The 21413-nt window shown below is 39.6% G+C and overlaps 1 long non-coding RNA gene across 1 annotated transcript in view; it reads right to left on the reverse strand.

The window, feature by feature from the left end:
* Positions 1-268: 268 nt before the first annotated feature.
* LOC126867087 (uncharacterized) overlaps positions 269-21413 on the reverse strand; it is an 85463-nt gene continuing 64318 nt past the window's right edge. Inside the window, exon 3 of the long non-coding RNA XR_007690142.1 lies at positions 269-3970. This is a non-coding gene — a long non-coding RNA (uncharacterized LOC126867087). The remainder of the gene's footprint in view (positions 3971-21413) is intronic.

The raw sequence follows: 21413 nt of genomic DNA on the forward strand, positions 1-21413 counted from the left end.
GTGTTCCAGTACACCCACCTCGAGTTGGCTTGATGCTAATTAAGCTCCTCTCGAAAAGTTTACTCGAACTCCACACGGAGCTTAAGCGTTTACTGCAATTTTGTAATCTGAAGTGGTTCGCTTCTCGGGCTGGACTCCGTGTACACCCCTCCGTTAAATTATTATCGTTAATTCAGTTTACCACGGGGCAACTTCGCGACTGGTAATAACGCGCAGGAATAACGTCAGAGGGATTTAAGACGAAGACACTTACGGCCAATTGCCCTCCGACGCGTTAACGAGCGCATTGTGTTCATCGTGCGACCATTTGCGGCCAGTGAATCATTGCATCTAATACGACTAAAGTTAAGTAAAATCGTCGAGAATTCCGGTAAATGGTAAACCGGCCGAATACCGATCCGGAAGATTATGAGAACGTTAGAAAAATCTTCTGGAGACTTTAGAGGTCTTAAAAATTCCTTTAGTCGTAATATATTTGAGAGATACAGTGAATATAACCTGCGATGAAGTGTCACTTATTCTATAAGGATCGTAAAATATACAAGTAATGTTCAATTTATAATTATTAAACGGAATATAAGTACAAGCTTCGAGACAGACTGATAAGTAAGATACATTGTATTCGTTGTACGAATAAAATGTGTAAAATAAATTATGAAATTAGATGAATTAACCAAGTATCTCCATTGATGGATGCGTGTGAAATATCTACAACGTGAATCATATATAAAAATAATATTTGTATGTTCGAGATATAGAAATTTCGCATGTAATAAACATGCAGATTTATTGTATCGTATAACAGTAAGCTTTAAAACGTGTCTGCGTATTTATTCAAATTTGTATCTGTCAGATCAATCATGACTTTCATAGGATCGATCTAAACTCGAAACACTTGCATTATTTGACATAGAACTCCGTTAACCTATCAACTAATTAAATTACATACTAACCTATTAAATTAAATTCTAATGAAATCTTATCTGTTAGTAGATTAACTAAAGCTCCCATAATAGTTGAATTCATTTATCTCAACGCAAGTAATTCCTATTATTTAATCCTCGTAGACCGGGTGCTCTAACTTTTCTACTTTTTTTTTTTAATTTGAGGAACCTCAACAAAGGTTTATACATATATACACACGTGAGTATGTAGGTGTACAGGAGCTTGAGTTACACTGTAGACTTTATCGCAAATACGTATTCATCTCCAAATAGGTTCCAAATAGAAAGTGTGCAGAAGCTTGAGTTACATTGTAGACTTTATCGCAAATACGTATTCATCTCCAAATAGATTCCTGTAAATGAACCTGCCCATAATACATTTTTTGACCACCCCGTAGGCTTCCAACTTAGCTACTTATACAATCAGTCTCCATGTAACTTCCTCGAAAAGGTTCGCCCAATGACTGTCAAGCGTATACGTCCACACTACCAACCCAACACCTATATCGCATACACCTATATACACCATCATCAACACGTTAAAGGAGCGAAACATCGACCTATCCGTTCGGCAATTCCCCATGACCTGATGGCCATTATCATATTCCTCGCGTATCATATCAAATTTATGGCTAATAAAGGCCGATCGAATAACAGGCTCGCGGGCCCTGAAAGGTTCGCCGAGCACGGAGGTAGGACCCAGGACTCGGATCTTTCCTTTTCTCCCTGTACGATTCCACGGCGTTGGCCAGCATCCGAGCAGTTGGCTGGCTTTATAGTCATGCCAGTTGGCAGTAGTGGCAATTGATATGCACGCCATTGATATATGGGTGCATATTTCACAAGGTTGGCAGAGCCGCGAGCTCTCTGGTTTGTTATCTCGCGCATTTTCTCCCTCGTTTCTATCCCCTACCGATATACAGCCTTCTCTTTTTCTCGCATCGTACAACGCTGTTTCTTACTTTTCTCAACCTTCACCCTTTTGCTTGACCAAGCCAGATCGTGGCTACCAATACGCGCAATGAATTATGCCCGTCCTTTGTTAAGCTCCTTGACGTGTATTTGATTGGAAGCCCGCGTGTGCCCTTTCTCGAGAACAGACCGGGCTTACATGGAACATACGAGGAAACCTCTGACCCCTAACCAGCGACCCCTACGAAATTTACCTTATCATACACAGGCCAACCAAAGTGTTCGAACACTTGTAGACACCTTTTATGGATGTATTATGTGCGCTATAGACACGAAACGCTTCGAAAGTTAGGACTGAAATGAGACTCGGCTGTCGTGTATCGGTATACTCGTGTAACACATATATCGCGACTATATTGTCAAAGATGAATAAAATTTCGAGAAACAGAATTCTCGAATTACGTGTGTAGAAATTTTTGACGAATGAACGTTTCTACATGTACACATTTGATAGTCGTCGAATCATTATGAAACCATATCCCCGATGATTCAGACACTGTGTCGTAAATAAATAAAATTTCGAGGAACAGTTTTCGAATTACCACACGTATCCGCACAAATTTCTGACAAATTTATGAAACATCTGAAGGCCACAATGCATACACTCATGAAAATCTACGTATGTTTGATACTTGTTTAACTATAATAAATTTATATCTATGATAATTTGAAAACTATATATATATATGCCATATTTTCCGATTATAACGTTACAATTTCAAAACTATTTCTCGAGACTCGATAGTCATACCTCGTGTATTTGTCTTCCAAATACCAAAGAATATAAATCGCGGAGCAAGGTAAGAAACTGGTTGAAGCAAGACGCGTGCTAGCACCATGTTTCCGCATTGTTCCATGTGTATCGAGGACAAGACCAGGGTGAAATAAAACGCGTCGATCCAAGATCGGCAACTTATAGAAAGCGGATTACCCAGGTCGAGTTCTCTATTGAATAAATTCATGAGTACTTGGCACAATCGACTATAAATTATCGAGCGATTTTTGTCAATATTCATAACGCGGCTTGTCGCGTGACGCGAGCGCATACTCGATGTATATCGAGGTTGAGGTTGCTCTATTGTCGTTGACTGAAAGCTAAACACGACGCTCCGTCAAAATCGAATTTAGTAATAGATAAAATATTGAACGACAGATAGCAAGTATGCTGTGTTACGGTTCTTCTAAATCGTTTTTTTTTTCTTTTTTCATAGCTCAAGAGAGCTGTGATCGAACAGTGTATCTTTGGAATGGATAGTCTGCGTTTAAGCGAATAATATCTCAGATTTTGTGAGATAAGCGTATAGAATATTGATATTAAGCATTGTTCCGTATTATTTATGAATTATTTATGACGTTTGATTCATCACAGCATATATAAACTATATCATTGACAGTGCGAATGAAATTTGATTCTTGAAACTTGTTCTTTTATTCGTCACGTTGAATGATTTAACAGGAAACATGGTTCTTTTTTAGATTTTCCATATTTATACAATATTCCTGTATTGTTACCGATAACGTAATATGACTTCGAATATTTTGAATTATTTTTAAAGTAAATTTTTAAAGAAATTTAAATCTACATAGATAAACGAATCAAGCAAAATTTCACTGCTAAAGTTCTTGCAAAAGAATATTAATTTTTATCGTGCGAAGTTTCAAATATTTGTTCATTTCAATGAACGATTATAACACACGAACGATATAACATAGTAGACACATCTGTAAATATCTGAAAATTTGTACATGCTTTTCAAAAGCCCAAGACAAATAAAAATATTAAACTTGAACATAAACAAGTAACAGTAAGAATTAACAAAGCAAACAACAGAGACGCACACTCGCGTCTATCACACATAGACATCGATCCACCAGGAATATTTTATTTGAGCAAAATCTAACAGTAAACAGCAAATATTGAATGTTTGCTTCTAACTACATACCTTCTTCGGCTGATATTTCAAACTTCCCGTTTTCCAATCAAAATCAATACTGACCGTCCTTCTAACGTCATACTTCAAGGACAGAAGAGAACTTCAACGAACTTCAACGAACTAAAAAAAAAAAAAAAGAAAAGAAAGATAAATAAAAAGACCTCTTCTTCTATAAATTCTTGTTGGAGAAAATTAATTTGAAGAAACAGAGAGAGAAAGAGAACGATGGCGTGAAGTCGCCGAAAAAAATGGTCGCGTAATAAATTCACAGGAAACGTAGAATGCCCTTTTGTTTTACGGCGCACGTACGAGGCTGGTTCGTGAGTACGGAAAAATGTCACCAACTTTATCAAGAGTCACGCATTCCCAGAAGGCTTATCATCGTCAGCCGACCTAATTATAATTGCCGTTCTGTGTTCGTCGGGGCCATAATGATAATACGTTTCCGTATTTTACATTATACATCGCCGATGAATACCTAGAAGACGCGAACACGAGACCGCGCGCTGTATCAAAAAGAAAAAAGAAAAAAACGAGAAAGAGAGAAAGAAAAGAAATGGAAAAAGAGAAAAAGACAGGAAGAGGAAGTTTGAAAAGCCAAAGGATTCGTAATGCGTAGCGGTGTAACGCGAGATACATAATTTACACGAGAAACGTGTAGCGTTAATCCTCATTGAAAAGAAAAAAAAAGAAGGGAGCGAAGGAAAGTATGAAAGGGTGGAAAGGGGAAAAAATGAAGGGGAAAATAGAGGGAAGGAATTCGAGTGTATATCGTTTCAACGGGAGCTCTACTATCTAACGTCGCACGCGATATACTGCTTTATTTCAAGCCGGTCGTTTAACCTTTGGACAGCTTTTTAATTTCGCGCTGGCTAAAAGCTCAGCTCGTCAATCTATCGTGCTTGCGATAATGTTATATAATAATGGGGAAAAATAAGGGGAAAAGATTGGAACAGGTTGAAAGTTTAATTCGATTCACGAACTTTCCGCGACTTAACCGGTAACTGCTACCGGTAACTCTGGATTTCTAGAATACTTTAGATGTTACAAATAATAATAGCAGTAAAATGTCACGAATCTTCAATTAGCTTCAGCTTTACATTTCAACTACATACAAGTGTATACGAAAATAATGACATTTTTTAAAGCGAATTTTTGTCGTTGACGAAAAACAAACATTACATTTCTATACGTCTAATAATTACAATCTACGGTTGAGATTTTAATTTTTCACCGAGTTTCTCGGAATGTCACGGAAGGAAAAGAAACACGGACTAAAGCCATTTTTGCTATGAGCCCTTCAATTACGTTCGAAACTAGCCAGCTGTCATATCGTTAACGATCCTTGCAGTCGTCCAATGATCAGGATAATTCTATAATAATAGCAGTGAAGTGAGAGAAAAAGAATTCGTCGTTCGAAATGGTCGCCACGGTAGCTGAACGTGATTCACGGAAGCATTGCTCAGAGCGGAAGAGTTTAAGCCGTGTCGGTGGTGGAGGAATGATAGCGGTCGTATAGAAGTCATTTATCGAATGAAGCCTGTGTTCTCTTAAAGTAGGAAGGAAGAAAGTCGACGAGGCGGGCGCGGTTTGATGTGGTGTTTAACCGCGGCTAAAAGTACACCCATTAAATCAATGGCGTGCCCTGTGGCCTCTTTCCGCCAAGGAAACTTCAAAAGACGTTTTTGCCAGGGAATACATGCCAGCCAGGAGAGCAGAGATACCGTACACATCGGTTACGTTTTATGAACCGGTAGGAAGATAGGATTTCCGTGCCGCTGATTCAGTTTCTACGTTCGATGGTTCGGCTTTTTGATTTACAAACACAAAAGGCACAACGGAGGACGACGACTTATTTGCGGACCGGTCGCTGAGATCTACAGAAATACAGTACTATGCAAAAGTAGTAGACTTCGCAGTCTATTGTTCTGGTTTTGTAATGCTAATTTAATATGCTTTTATGCAACTAACTAAATATTTGTAATTTTCAAATTAACAAACTTTTCATTTGTCACGAACGGTATGTTTGTAAAAAAGAATTGAATAGGGAATTGTAGAATTCGTAGAGTCACAGCAGAAACGGATGTATTAAAAAATTATTCGACGACATTTCCAAGCCGACTGTTGTGTGAATAACAAAAGAGGGTCCTGTAAAACGTTGATTATCTCAAATTAGTCGATAATCTGAGAAAATTCTAGGATACTCGTTAATGATACCCTCTTCCGATGATTTCTATGACGTTTTTAAATAAATAACGACGATATTAAAATAACGTTAAATAACCTTCTATCGGTTTCTAAAGGTAAACCATTTGCTTTTCGTGGACAGTGTAAGACTTTTGCACAGTACTGTAAGGCCAAAAAGACAGAAGCTAGGTCCAGAAAGGAAGTCGTAAGAGAGGATATCAAAGTCAGTGCTGTGTCTAACGTGTACTGATCCTTCCTGTCGACCTCTATGAGTATCGATTTTTGAAGACCCAAGCCTTCTTTCGCTCGTTATAGATCCACGCGAGTCACCTGAAGTAAACGCGAAAATAACACGCTCCATACAACAAAGGATAGGATTTCTCTTATAGAATTCTCTCTCATCAAAGGGAAGGAAGCATCTCGTGTCAAACAAATTGCTAAAACGTATCGATACAGGATAAATTATAGACAGATGTCAAAAGGCTCGAAACAATATCAATTTCTGGGGATTCTTTCATATGGCAGATGCTTGCTGGTAGGAAATGTCCCGATGTCTAACGAGGAGCCTGCCAGCTAAGTATTACCGATGAGTTCAATTAGCTCGCGAAACAAACAACTCCTTCCTTTTCATTTCTGCTTCTCTAACACGTTTATAAGTCTCTACGGATTCAATTCACTGTACGTAACTCGCATTCAATCGACTAGCTCCGAAAAACCTTCGGACCTGTTACCCTCGTTTTATTCGCCTGTGTGACTTTAGTAGAATTTCTTTTAATTCGAGACTGTTAGTTAGAATATTTGTGACAGCTTCTAATCGATTCGAGATAGATAAGAATTAAATACAGGGATACGAGAGGCAGAATGGATGGATGCGAGAAGAGTCTGTCTCTTTCTGTTCTTCATTCTTTCCTACATATGTATATTCTTCAAATTTTATTATTTTCTTCAATTTGAAGACTATGTCTATTCCAACATTGTATATATATTCAAACATTATATAAAGATTAAATAAACAATGAAAAATAATGTTATACGTAGCAACATGTATGCCATGTTATATGTCCATTTTATACAAACAGAGCGCAAGATAATTCTGACGATAGTCAATCGTGATAATTAATTTGTCACATAATCTCAATAATCCAATCATACCAAATTTTCAAATACACGGTCTCAGACAAACCTCGCCACATTTATGCAATATTCAGCTATCTAATACATACAGAAACTTCTACCAAAAGTTACTTTATCCAAAGAGCTTCAACTACTTCGAAACCAACTTCTAAAAGATCTTCCTCGAAATGAACTTCCCCTTGTATCCGTCAACACACAAGTATAAGTTCAGCAGGATAAACTAATTTAATTAAAATATCATCCGTTTTAACCATTATCGAGGTTGAACGTGATCCCATTGACTTGACAGTGCGCGCACAGAACAGTTCGATGCTTTTTACGGTTAATCCGCGCGAGTACGCAGAAGTGAGACGCCAGCTGCGTGTGTAGAAACACGGGAAAGAATCGGTCCCCGTCGCGTCTGCCTGCAGATCCGTGGGATTAGTGTGGCGACGTTGTTCTAAGTTCGGGACATGTTTGGAGAAGCGAGCGGGGCTCGCAGGGGGATGTGCGTGGGCGTATGGCGAAAAGCCAGCGGCAGACAGCCACACCGTTTTCTCTCCCGATGCGACCAGACAAATCGGTGTTACACGCGCGTATATACACGGTGTTACAAAAAGCTGAACATTATACGTCGAGAAAAGCTTCAAACGTTTGACTCAACGAACGATTGTGTGACGTAACGAAGACGCTAATAAGTATGTATATATATTAGGTTGTCCGAAAAGTGTCTTTCTTTCGCAAACGTGTTTTTTACCACAGTACACCTTCATACAAACGTGAAATCAAGTCTGTGAAATGTCGCGGTGTTTATCTCAACAGAACAAAATGGATCGTACGTAATTCGACAAAATAATATAAAACAAAGCGTTGTACGTCTATTATTTCCTCATGAAACGAAAGAAACTTTTCGAACAACCCAATACTTGGAGATGTTTCAGATTATCTGAAAGGCTAAATTAGTAAACGATTCGCGACAGTAATTAACGAAAGAAACGACAGAAACGCATAAGAATTTTATAAACGATCCAATGAAGAATCATTTTTGGAAGGTTCGATAGGGTGGAAAATAAATGCGCAAGCAAACAGAGAGACAGTTTTATTAACGTGGAATTAATTATTGAATTTTACTTTTAAAAATAATCCAACGACGAATCACTTTAGCAACGTTCAACAGGATACGATTAATTAGATGTATCGTGATAGAAGCACAGCTTTATTAACACGGTGTCGATTATTGAATCTCAAAATTGCTCGTCCTATTTCCTGGCCGTGGTCTTCGTTTAATTTCGTTCGGTTGTCTCCGAGAGGAACGCGAAAAATAAACGAAACGAAGAATAAAGAATATTTATCAGCTGTCACATTCACCTATAGCGTAAAACTAGATCGTTTTTAATTCGAAAAATACATGTCAAATATCGTTGTAATACATAAATTTTTTTCACTTCTGTCTTCATGTCTAGAATTACTCCTTATATCTCATTTTTTTTAACACCCTGTATATATATTTCATTGTGGACCTGTGTGGGAGACGGTGTCGCTTGTTCATGGACGTATGAGCGCGTACTCGCGCGTATCCGCACGTGTCTCACCAACACGTTCGGATAGCCAGCATTCGAGGGATATGTAAGATTCCAGCCGCCCACATCACGACAAATTGTTGCTCAGCTGATCGACTCAAACCCTCCGCTCGTATAAAACTTCAAATCTTTTTTCTGTGGTGCGTCGCACCATGATACACATTCGTGTATCGTGGATGCCTACGAGGACGCTCGTGATTCATGCCACACACCATCCGACTGTAATGACAGTCTGCTGGCAAATTGCTGGCTCCGGCACCGTTTCCCAATGATTTATCAACCATCGCCACCCGCACGTCGAACGCGATTGTTTCCATCGCGATTGTTGCAATTAATCGGTGCACGCTTGTAAAGGTGTCTTCTGATTTGAGATTGCGCGGTCAGAAGTGCTTGAGAGCAGTTTCCATTTCTATTTTTTTTTTTTTTTACTATAATTTAGCGTAAAATTTTAGACGCTTCGGTGTCTGAATACTTTCAGTTGCAAGTACCTGATTAATTTCTATAATTAATATCTAGATCAATGTTTATAGTTATAGATTAATATTACATTAATCTTATGGGTTGATGTTAAATTAATTATTATAATGCGGCGTTCTTTTAACAAATGAAATACGTAAAGTTCGTACGTGGTAATAAAAATACGGTTGTCTGCAAAAAGCTATCGTCTTTCTATTTCGCTTAAAAATTAACGATAACATAAGTCGGTTAATTATATTTCGGTTAGGCTTAATCGATGGACGTAAAGATTAAATAAACGAGGAGTAAAGAGAATGTGTTATGGACAAATCAATAAGCATATGTTAATAACATTCTGGTAATGTTCTAGAAAATTAAACAACGTTCGTTGTCTCTAAAAATGAATACTTTCAAGAATTACAGAAATTAATTAAGCAATGTAAAGGTCAAAGGAACGGGCCGTAAAGACAATGTTTTATAAAGGAAACAGCATGCGTGGGTGGCAACGTTAACACGAATTTCTATTCAGATCTACTCAAACACGGTCGTGTCTCCACGGAACATTCACACGATGCAATATTTCAGAAGGAGGATCCCATTACGCAAGCAAGTGGTTTCACGTGCTTCCATGTGGTCTGCTGTAATCACTGTGCGAACGTGATAAGCCATCCAGCAAAGGTTGCTTTCAGCGCGCAATTACGTATGCACGCTCGTTCAACGGTGAATTGTATTAATTAACTCGATATAATGTGATTGTTAACCCGTCTGTAATCGTAATCGAGTGGACCAAGGTGGCTGCATCGATGATCGTTTTCGAAACTTCTAAATTATTCAATCGCGACGTTTATATCGACTTCTCAGAATAAAAATTTAAACCATCTATGTTATCACGTGTAACGTCCCTGGATAATCGTTAAACCAGATCCAAAAATACTAACAATTATGGCAACGTCGTGTGAACGAAGAAATATGAAAGAAAAAGTTTTAACGATTGAGGATATTTCACATTCTAATACCGAAGATATGTTGTTTCTCTATGAAAGACACAACATACAAAGCTAAAAAACTCGGAATCTTTTTCCACACTAAAAGTAACTTCATCGTCGTTTAAAAAGCTTAAGAATAAACTTTGGTCCTTTACCTCGCGAAAGATATAAACTGTAAACACGAAAAGCTCAGAATCTTTCTCCATAGCGGAAAGTAACGTTATCGTCGTCTGATCTTTCGTGTCGTTAACAGCGTCGATGAAAACGCTCGCACGTTTAACAAAGGCGGAGCAAACAAAGCGCAACGTCGCCGCGTTAATCCTGGATCTTTGAGCGTAGACGGGCCAAGAAATAATTCTCCCGGTTTTTGTCCGTAGTTACGCGGATTAGGGGACACTAATTTATACCGGAGACGGAGAAGAAAAAGCCGCGGATGTACTCTGGAAACGTTGAATTACCCGGCCACGAATAATCCACTGGCTTACGAAACGGCAACGACGGATGACGAGATACACGTTTTACAACTTTCGCGTCGAACTTGGACCAAACAGTTTGATACGTCGTCTTCGGGTTCCCTTAGAATGTAAATTTTATTGCTGGCTGACGTCTTATAAATAAGTGCCAGACATTTACAACACGAGGTCCTAAATCAGGTAGTATACAAGTATCATAGATCGAAAACCAGTCGTAGTTTCAATTGTTTTTCTACGGGTGCTCCGAAGGAGAGAATGAACTTCTTGAGAATAAAATATCTGCGAGACGAATATTATGCTGTAAAACCGACTGCTTGAAACTTTACGATTCCACGAAATGCCGCGAATGGAATAATCAGTGATCGTTTCGTTCCTCGAGTTCTTTGCCTTTGGATTACTATCTCTCTTTATACAGAGATATATATGTAGAAATATAGAGGAGAAACGTAATTAAATGCGCGCAATTATGGCTTATCTACGTGTTAAACAATGATTTAGTACCCGGTTGATGGCGTCGTTAAATGATTCAACTTGTCGCCTTTTATCTGAATTAAGTACGCGTGATGACTGAACTGGATGGATGTTTTCGTAGTTATGACAAATGTAAAAGCAAGATATAATGCGTAGCAAAAATAACATTCTCGCAACTACTACGTCACAACAGATCAAATTCCATATAGTAATTATAAAACTGCGATATACGAAGAAATATATATCGAGAAACGATTCTGTGACAAAGTACAAAAATGTAAAGAAAGTTTCTTTACATTTCAGGAAACCTTGAACCATTCCAAATATCATCTAATGGAAATGAAATTCTTACAACTGTCAGACCACAATAACCAAAGTTTTAGACGTAAAACCTCAACGTCTAACGAAAGTTGAACGAATTCCACATTGGAGAAGATCCATCTAGACAGACGCATCCAGAACATCTCGGTGCCCCCTTTTACGTTTCCTGTCTCCCTAACCCAGAAACAACCAAAAATAGGTCAGCCTGTACGCTTCATTAGGAGACACACGCCGATCGTAAAAGCATCGCCAAGAAAATGCCTTACGACTCCGGTTTACAACGTGAGTTTCCTCTTACACCCTGTAACGTTCAACTTCCAGCCGGTTACACACACAGAGGAAGAGAAGAAGAACGTTGTCGATCGCGACACAAAGGCTTTTCGTACTCTCCGCCGGTCTTCTCGTTGAAATGGCTGGCTTGAAGACTCAATTAGCAGACACGGAGCAGTTCCGAGGCGACGAGGAAGAATTACTAAAACGACTGACAGCGCGGAAACAGTCGTGGCGCGACATCAAAGACGTAACTCTTACGGCGTAATATCCAAGGCTGATGCCTGACACCAGGGGTCTACAGGTATAAAACGTGTCGGAGCCGTTAAAACAGTAGGTGGGACGTCGACTTCAAAAGCATACCGCGAGCTCCGTCACTACGCGAAAATCTGCATACTTCCGTTATTCCACGGAGTATCTTCTTGGCTCGAGCAGGACCGAGTTACACCCCGTGAATTACTAATCCTCGAGGATGCGTCAGCGTCTTGTCAAAACCTCTATGACACGTGGTTACTTTCGTAGTTGATCTGTGCCAGTTAGACCAAACGAATTATACTATTTTTCTATTGCGATCTTCAAATCTTTTCAATCTTATTCGTTTTAACAAACGAAACAGTCTTTTTAATACTCTTTAAGAAAATGTTTAACGTACAATTGAAAGGAGAAATCGTACGTATCAGTGACAAGTTTTCCGTATTTTGCTCATACTCGAGATATTTTTTTAACGTTAGGAAAATACAATTAGGTGGAAGATGACGAATTCGTGATAGGTTTTCTGCGCACGAGTATCAACGATTTTTAAATACGTTTTCAAGGCCAGTATTTTGAACAGTCTCACAAAGAATCGCTTCAAATCCCTATTCCCATAGAAGAGGGGTGAACCACCAGCATGCACAGGGAAATGGAAAAAAAGGAAAGAGGATCACGCGACTGAGCGATCATATCGATAGTCCCGCATCGATACGTCGCGATTCCTCGCAGCGATAGAAACGGTCCTTGATAAAGTGCACGCGTACGTATACACTTTTCCACTCGAATCATATTCTCGTGCTTCGAATCGTGTGGCCGAATCGACTGCACGCGATTAACGAACCGTAGTCTTTCGTGGGATACCGTATGCTGGAGAAACATTGGCATGTACAAGTCCCTAGGCTTTTATCAAAATTTATATTTTTACACTATGATAGAAAATATATAAAAAATAGTTTCAGCAAAAACACTTCATAAGGAATCGTTGAAATTCAAAGAAATAAATGATTTTAATGAATGAGTTGTACAGTAATAACGTTAGAAACGATAATATCTATAAATTTCTATAAATAGGTAAAATTAGAAAATTAGATTCTGGAACTTGCAGTCATAAAATCAAAGAATGCTTCTTGCTTAATGTGCCGATATAATATAGCGAAATATAGAAGTAACTTTTCTATAGAGTAACACCGTAGGCAACTAACAAAAATTCAATGGCTTGCTATATGTATAATAAACGAACAAAATAATACACTCAGAACGATAATAAATATTCCAAGTTCCATGGTACGCGCCAAATTGTTACATAAACCTGACAACTTTCTTCCAGTTCGATATAGCACGTTGAAGGAAATAAGAAAGGAACGATACGGTATAATGGATACCAATGGTGATTGAGACTTTAAGGTGCATGACTGGACTGCATTCGCTTTGATAAGCTTCGTTGTTTGCAGGGTGGTTGGAACAGAACATCGGTAAGTAAATAGTCGGAAGTCGAAGGCTAGTACAATGGAAACCGTTAAAAGAACAGTTACAAATTACACGCGTGAATCAAGCACAGCGGTCGTCATTCTCGCTCATCAATCACTAAGGGGGGTAACAAAGCCGGCAACAAGCTGACGCTGGAGGAGTAAGATCCTCGCGTCGCAACGTCGACGCTCCATATCCCCTTAATGATCCGTAAAATCCGAACGTTCTCGCATAAATTTCCATATTTCTCGTCCACGATCTCGCGAATATTCCCAGCACGCGCCTCTCCCAGCACTATAATGCATATACAAAGTGCACTCTGTTCGTAGCGTCGCGTCGTGACGCAACGACGTTGCTGCAAGGAAAAATCGTTCCCTCTTTCTCGGCTCGCGAATGATGCATCGCGAACGATGGAGCCCAGGCACAGACGGAACAATGCAAATAAGCCAATTACGTCTATCCTGAGAAATCGTCGACTAAGGGTGAGCAGCGGAGTCGAGGGATGGGAGAGGATACTCGGAGTCGATGTAAAGCCAAGAGGAAGTCGTCGTCGAAGAAGAAGAGAGGAAGGGTTATGAGGAAGAAGAAGATGGGCAAGAAAAGGAAGAAGAAGAAGAAGAAGGGAACGATATGGAGGAGAGAAAGGGGTTAGAAGAGGAAAGAAACGAGAAGGTGGGAGGAAACGAAAGCGACGGAGGATCGCGAAGAGGCCGAGGGCCATGCCAACGCTGGCACATGCAACAGAATACATGCGCGATGCATTAGGTAATGATATCGGCATTATGGCCGAAGCGTGGAACGAACGAAATGACGAACGGACCCGAGGATTGGAACCGGGGCCTCATCGAGGCCCCATCGAAGGAGGGCCACGGGGTAATTATACAAGCAAACAAGGGGCGGTCCCAGCAAGATTATAGGGTTCGTCGGGTTGCCTCCCGCCCTGTCTCCCTCTGGCCACGCTGTTTGCCCGTAATTACAGGGCCAAACTGCTCTCTTCGTGGCATCCCCCTCTATCTCGAGGAGCCTCTCGTCGAAAGATGCCACCCGCTAGTCTCCTTCTTTCCGTCTTCTCTTCATCTCACCCTTCTTTCTCCTCTTCGCTTCGATTCTCCTTCTTCTTAACTTTTTTCTCTTTATATTCTGCGTTATTTTTTCTTTCCTCTTTACGCCTATCGATATGCTTCGATCGATACTGGATCGAAAGGTTGCTCCGTCGCTGACGATGGTTAATCGAGAGAAAGATGGTAACTTTTCGTCTTAACCAAACAGCCGTTTATTCGCGCGTAGATTGTTTTAGGATTACAGAGTGTGGAAATTGAGTCGAGTTAATTCGACGACAACGAGCGATTTCGGGATCGATCGGGAGGAAAAGTCTGTCGCAGATTGCGATCCCCTATTCGAGTTTATCTCGGATGGAGAACCGGACGTACGGACGTATACGTACAGGAATTCAATTTGTTCCTTCGTCGCAATTACAGAGCCAAATTGTTCGTCGTGGCATCCGAGCTTTCGCCTCTCCGTGGAAATACCACTGGCTAATCTTGCCTTCTTCATCTTCTTCTCCTTCTATTTGTGTAACGCGAGTCCTGCACGGTTCAGTTCGTCAAGCGCCGGCTGTCTTCATCGAACCACAGCCAACATGAAAAACAAACGTTAGGATTCCGTCGATTTAACTCTCGACGATTTCGAATCGTTTCTGTGACTATCAATTTCCATCGTTCTATCTCTTGGGTTTGTTCTGTTTCTGCAAGATACGTACAGCCCCGTTGATAAGCACGCTTGCGTAAATATAAATAATCTCGAGAAATCCTTAAGAAATTACGAAGACAATTAAGAATTATTATTTCGCTTGAAACTTGATAAAGAAGGGACCCGTATGTTCGATACGCGATAATACACTAGTCAATTTTACAGAAATGTATTAGGCTGTATATCGAAAGAATATTAATTAAGGTTTAATTAATTAAACCTCTACGTTCCTTGTTGCAATACGTGAAACTCCCTGCTATAAAATGATAGGTAACAAAATGGACATTAATAAAACTGTGACATATTAATTTACAAATTAAAAAACACGAGACGGTGAACACGTATAATTTCAACGAGACGAACTGCCCGCGGGGCAAAACCAAACAATCTTTCATTACGCTGAAACACATTTTCACGCATTCCCAACATTTCTCGTTCGAGCGTCGCGAAAGTTTCCCTCCTGGTCGAAACTGTCGCATTTTTACGTAATGACTACACAGGAGCCCGACTTGCATCGACTTTTTCTCTCACGGTTGGCTGTCGATCATCTCTGCAACCATTCCGGGAGAGACTGTAAAAAACCCGTGGGCCACTTTGCTGAACGACGTAACAAGTGACGATATTGCCTGATGATAAAGTCTCGCATGAATTTACGAGGAAACGTGACCGGATTACGGGAACCGTGACAAAATTGCACGCACCATAATCAGCGGGTTTGGTTAATTACTTTTAATTCGCCGGTTAAATTTACGCAATTTTCGTCGGCCACCCCAGTCGCATCGGTTCCGATCGTATTACCTGTGTATATTAATTTTAAATCATACCACGGTACGATATTTACGATTATTGCATAATGAATCGGCCGATAAACGAAACGAAGTTAATTCACAGCCACGTAGTAGGTGTGTATTTTATAGATTCGCGGAACGACGACAGCTGCGACAGCGGATTCCTGGAAACGCGAAGCGTCGAAGGGTTTTGCCCTTCTGCCTTAGTTTCGCGATAAAAACCCCTAGGACCGTACTTCTCAACGTCTTGATTAAATATTCATTCTCATTGAAGCGAGACACTTGTTGCTTACAAATAGGACAAACCAAATGCTCGCGTTTGCCACTACGAGACAAACCACTTGTACAAGGCAGATTCTCTTGTCACCGAGAATCGTTAATTACTGGTTTCGGTGACCTACAGAACCAAAGACAGATTTGTTACCAATTTTCGTTCATTTATCGAGAACATCGGAATTCTGTAGAAACTGCTTCGATGTCCATAAATGTACCTCGATTTGAGTTGTTTCGGTTGTGAACAGATTAAGGCTGAATGGTCAGAGATATTTATAGAGCTGTAAATATCTTTTTTTTTGTAAGGGTTAAGTTTAAAATAATAGGATTTGTCACGAGAGAAGTTTTCTGGAAGAGGGATAAGAAAGTTAAGTAGAAGAGCGGTGAACAATTGTGGAAAATGGAAAAAGATAGTGATGATTAAAAGAGGAAAGAAAAGATTGCTGATGATTGAAAAGGTTCAGAAGGAAACTGGTACGAGTAACAAAATCTGTAATTTGAGACTACTTAAGTAAAGTTGAACTTCGATACAGAACTCTCTGTATACTATAAAACATTGAAGTATTTGATGTTATTATTATATATGAACAAATATTTCTACAGTTTTTGCTGTACAATTAAAGTCGAAGTTAAAGGAAATATTTTCCTTTGCGTAATATGCAATAAACGATATGGCATCTCATTGGCAACTTTCCCAGAATCATCGATCGAGAAAAAGATTGGCCAAAAGAAGATCGCTGGGAAAGCAATCATCGAGAAAAATCACGATCGGTATGTAGCAGTATCGTGTTAATGAGAAAAGGAATGAGTCTGCGAGTTCGTAAAATCGTGCTACCTTTCCTGCTGACTTGTTAGCATGTAAGACACCCGATGGAGTAAAAAGCGTGCATTTACGTCAAAGAACACGCTTCCGAGCGAAAGGAACACTGATAATGCTTTATTCATGCCACGCATTTGACTTCTTATCCTTTTTAAGTCTGAAGTGCTCCCCTTGCGAAACACCGCGTTTCTTTCTCAGACGACGTGTAACAATACAAGTCTTGTGATCGTACAACGGGCAATTCCATTTTGCGATTCAAGCTTCACTGAATACCGTCACTGTCGATAAATTAACCGCGCGCGAGAAAAGTGCATTTCATTCAAATTGAGTTATTATCTGTGTTACGTCGTTGATATTAGCTTCCAATCGTTATATTTTTATTATGCATAGCCGTTCACGCCGTTAACGAACGAATCAATAATCGTTAGCAGTAAACGTTTGCTGAAAGATCGTTTGGATAGCGAACAGGAGTTTAGATGGTTTTGAAATCACGGAAAAGCGACGTTTAATCGTCGAGCGCATTGTGTCGAAACGCGGAATAAATAAAAATGCAGCAATTGTATCAGTAGCGATGTTACTTCTTGTTAGATAAATGCGTCGATGCAACATGTGTGCTGATAACGGTGAATTTGTTGTCGGAATATGAAACTCGTTTTCATGATGAACTTCGCTATTTCCTACGTTGATAAAATTTTTAAAAGGCGCAACTTTATCCCGTCTCGCAAACTAGTACACCAAGAGATGTAATTATACCCGAACACGAAACCTCAATTGTAAACCTCCAATTAGCAATTAAACCTTCCAAATATTTGATCCATCGACCTACCTTCGTATACGCGAGCCATTTTCGTTTAGCGAAAAGCGGCGAAGAAATTCGAGGAGTTGCACTTTTATAGTCAAACAGCCCTTTGGGCGGAAAAAAACTTACGATCTTTTTTTCCTCGAAACTCTTGAAAGTTCGACGAAATGCCAGATTCGAAGACAGACTGGATTAAATCTGGTTTTGTATTTACCAATGTATGGATGGTGGTTGGCTAAAATTGACGTCGGCTTGTCGAGGTATTTCCGTGAGATCCATCGACCGGTGATAGCAATATCGTCTGCATTTGAAGTTGAACTTAACGGCGGGGACAAAGTTTGCAGAAATCTTCCATCACCTTCACGGTTTCTGTTGAGGCCCTGTGAGCTCGTTCACTTCGCCGTCTACTTCGACCCAGTTTCAGGTTTGCTTCAACCCTGTTGGGAACACGGCAGTCACGAAACCGGCGATGCAATTTAAATATTTTATATGCAAGGTAAACATATTTTAAAAAGTGCGTCGATTCAGCTAATTGCTCGACCGACATCCTGCAAGTGGTACACCAAACGACGCTCGTGAAATCGTTACCGCAAGTTCGAGTTGCGGTAACTATGCATCTCGTAGAAGATTTTGTCCGTCGATTCGACTGTGTGCATTTTTATTTCTGGAGAAGCTTCCAGTGGAATTGGTGTAAATACGTTTGTGCGATAATTTCTGTTCGTATGTCAACTTATATCATTAAGGGAGACAAATTATCCGATTATCGTGTGTAAAAAAACATTATGAAACTGCAAAGAGGAGACATAACTTGTCAATTTACAATTATTATTAGTCAGTAAATTATCGTTTAAGAGACCTCAGCTTAATATTTTTCGCACACATAGTGCTGTTCTGTTGTCGTGATTGTAACCGAGCGTGTCTATGTACTTTACATAATGTTCCCATAAAATGTTAACGAGAAATAACATTTTATTTTCTGATAAAGCTAATCTGTTTTTACGCGGTCATAAAAATCAATATTTGTTATTTGAAAAGATGCTAGCACCATTTTTGTAAAATAACCTTTAATAACGCGTAGTCACTGTTATTTATTTCTGTAGCTATGTATAAAGATATTTCTCTGCGTAAAAATTCCTAAATACGATATTCCGTACTTTTATTTGTGAAATATTTTAAAAGACGAGGTGCATCGCTTCCAGGATACGACGTAGGCATCAAAGAAATCATGTACACGATCTTGTCTCGCACGCAACAACTACAACAAGCACAAAATGATTAGAAAAAGGACCAAATAACCCCAGTTATACATGTTATAGCGAACGATAAATATTCGGAACAGTCTACTGTGAATATTCGTCTTGGCACGGTTAGCTGGCAAGTAACGAAGCCAGCGAACGTTTATTTTTGCACTTCATAGACCAATAATTCACGCAGACCGTGGCCACCGATAGTACGGTGGTTCTTTTCCCGGCGAAATACTACGCGCCGTTGAAATCGCAATCACGATCGATCTCACCCCCGGCCTCGAATAAATCAGACGTCCGGCTTCCATTAGAAAATTCACTCCGCGCCCTCGTTATTAATAATAACGACGCGATATTTTAATCTCGTCGAATTCGTTCGTCGCCATCGAACCACATTTGCAGATTGCCATGGGGGTAGTGGCTCTGCTCGATGGTCTCGAATCCACCAGATAAAACATTCACATATACTCATAACTATAGTAACGTATAGTAAGATAGGATTATTCGAGCCACTCTAAACCTGGACGTCATAAAATCTAATCTTAAACGATTAAACTCAGAACGATCAAACTTGTTGTATATTACGAGATTAGTCTTTTCGTATCTTTTAACGTAATAATGAAAGAATGAGAAAATATCGTACATCTTAGAATACGGTAAGAGAAAATATGAAAACCTAAAAATAATTCGAATAAACCTATGGCAAAGTTATCAGCAGTTTTTTGTTTGAAATAAATAACAAAATAATCTCCAGATACAAGGTGATATATACACGCTATTGAACTATACTTTCGTAATGATCCACAACCGAATATATTAACATTGGACAAAAATCTTGTTCTTTGATAAATGGAAGTTATATTAATTAAAGTTATTATGGATTCTTAACTTCGTCTAAAATCAGACGATACCAAATTGAGGGTTAATAATTTCCGAAACACTTTTATGCTTTATCTTACGATATTTCATGTAAGTGTGCTGATATTTATAAACAGGAGCGTACGTGGTTCCGGGTGCCATTGTTCGCAGAGGCAAGGGAAAAAGTTGCGTGTAAAGTAGGAAAAATATGGGACAAGGATAAAGCGTGCGACGTCGAGGCAAGCTCTTCGAGGGAGGACTCGGTCTCTCGCGTGGCGGAAAAGGGCCAGCGAAGACTCGACGAAGACGAGGAAGAGGTAGAGACGGAGAGGAAGACGGCCAAGGGGGATAGAGCTGGAATTCCGGGATGAAATTTCTTGGCGCATAACACGAAGCGTCGTTCGGCAACATGCACGGTGAGCTGGGCGGTGAATTCCCGAATTACAAGTCTCTCATTTGAATAAACGTAGCGAACGACACGGGGCACTCGTCTTTGTTTTACGGCCGGACGCGAACGGTGACAGGGGAAACGCTCGAGCTAACATCCGAAGGAGGCGTTAGACGTTGTGAAACGTGAAATATAAATGAAGAGGAGAGAAAAAAGGAAAAGACGGAGAGAGAAGAGAGTGGTAAAAGCACGAAGACGGGCGGAACGGCGACCAACAACTTCGGTCCACGAACAACAAAGTATTTCTTGTCAGGATAACGCGAAACGTGGGTGGATCATTTTGTGTATACCGTATCAGACGACTCGGTTTTACTTCTTTCTCTATGCTATGCGACACCGGCTGAATGCGAGTTCAAAAACCGCATATAGGAAATACGATTCACCTTGTATTCCCTGATCGAGTGATACGAGCAGAAACCGAGGGAGTACGCGGATCCGTGTGATTTTAAGAAAGCACAGGGGGGATCTATCTGAGAGACGAGAAACAAGCCTCGATGCGTCCGGAGAATACTGTGACAATACTGAATTTCCTATGGATAGTGGTGCATCTCTGTCTCACGATTATTTGCTTCGATTTATTGTCTAAAATCGGACGAGACGTTTGCTGTGAAAATATCTAGAATATAAGATAAGAACTATGTGCGAACTACAACTTATGCTTAGAATATTGACGTTTCTCTTATTGATCGAAACACGTGATTTTATAATTATTCTGGTAGTTGTGATATTTTAGTAAAAACAGATGCGGAATTGTTTACTGAGAATAATTAGAACTTAATTTATACGAATATATGTAGAAGGTTGAAATTTTGGTTATTAATTCAAACAGATAATTTGAGGTAGTCGCATTAATGGTGCTTAAAATATTCACTAAATATAACGAAATAAAACGTTATAACGCGATATGTAATACACAATTCAATTTGACAATATAATAATTTCCCAACTTATTTTCGAAACATCACGGACAAATTTAAATTTCCTGCGAACATGTATGTGTTGAATAAC

This window comes from Bombus huntii, chromosome 6, assembly GCF_024542735.1.
Source record: "Bombus huntii isolate Logan2020A chromosome 6, iyBomHunt1.1, whole genome shotgun sequence".
Classification (NCBI taxonomy): domain Eukaryota; kingdom Metazoa; phylum Arthropoda; class Insecta; order Hymenoptera; family Apidae; genus Bombus; species Bombus huntii.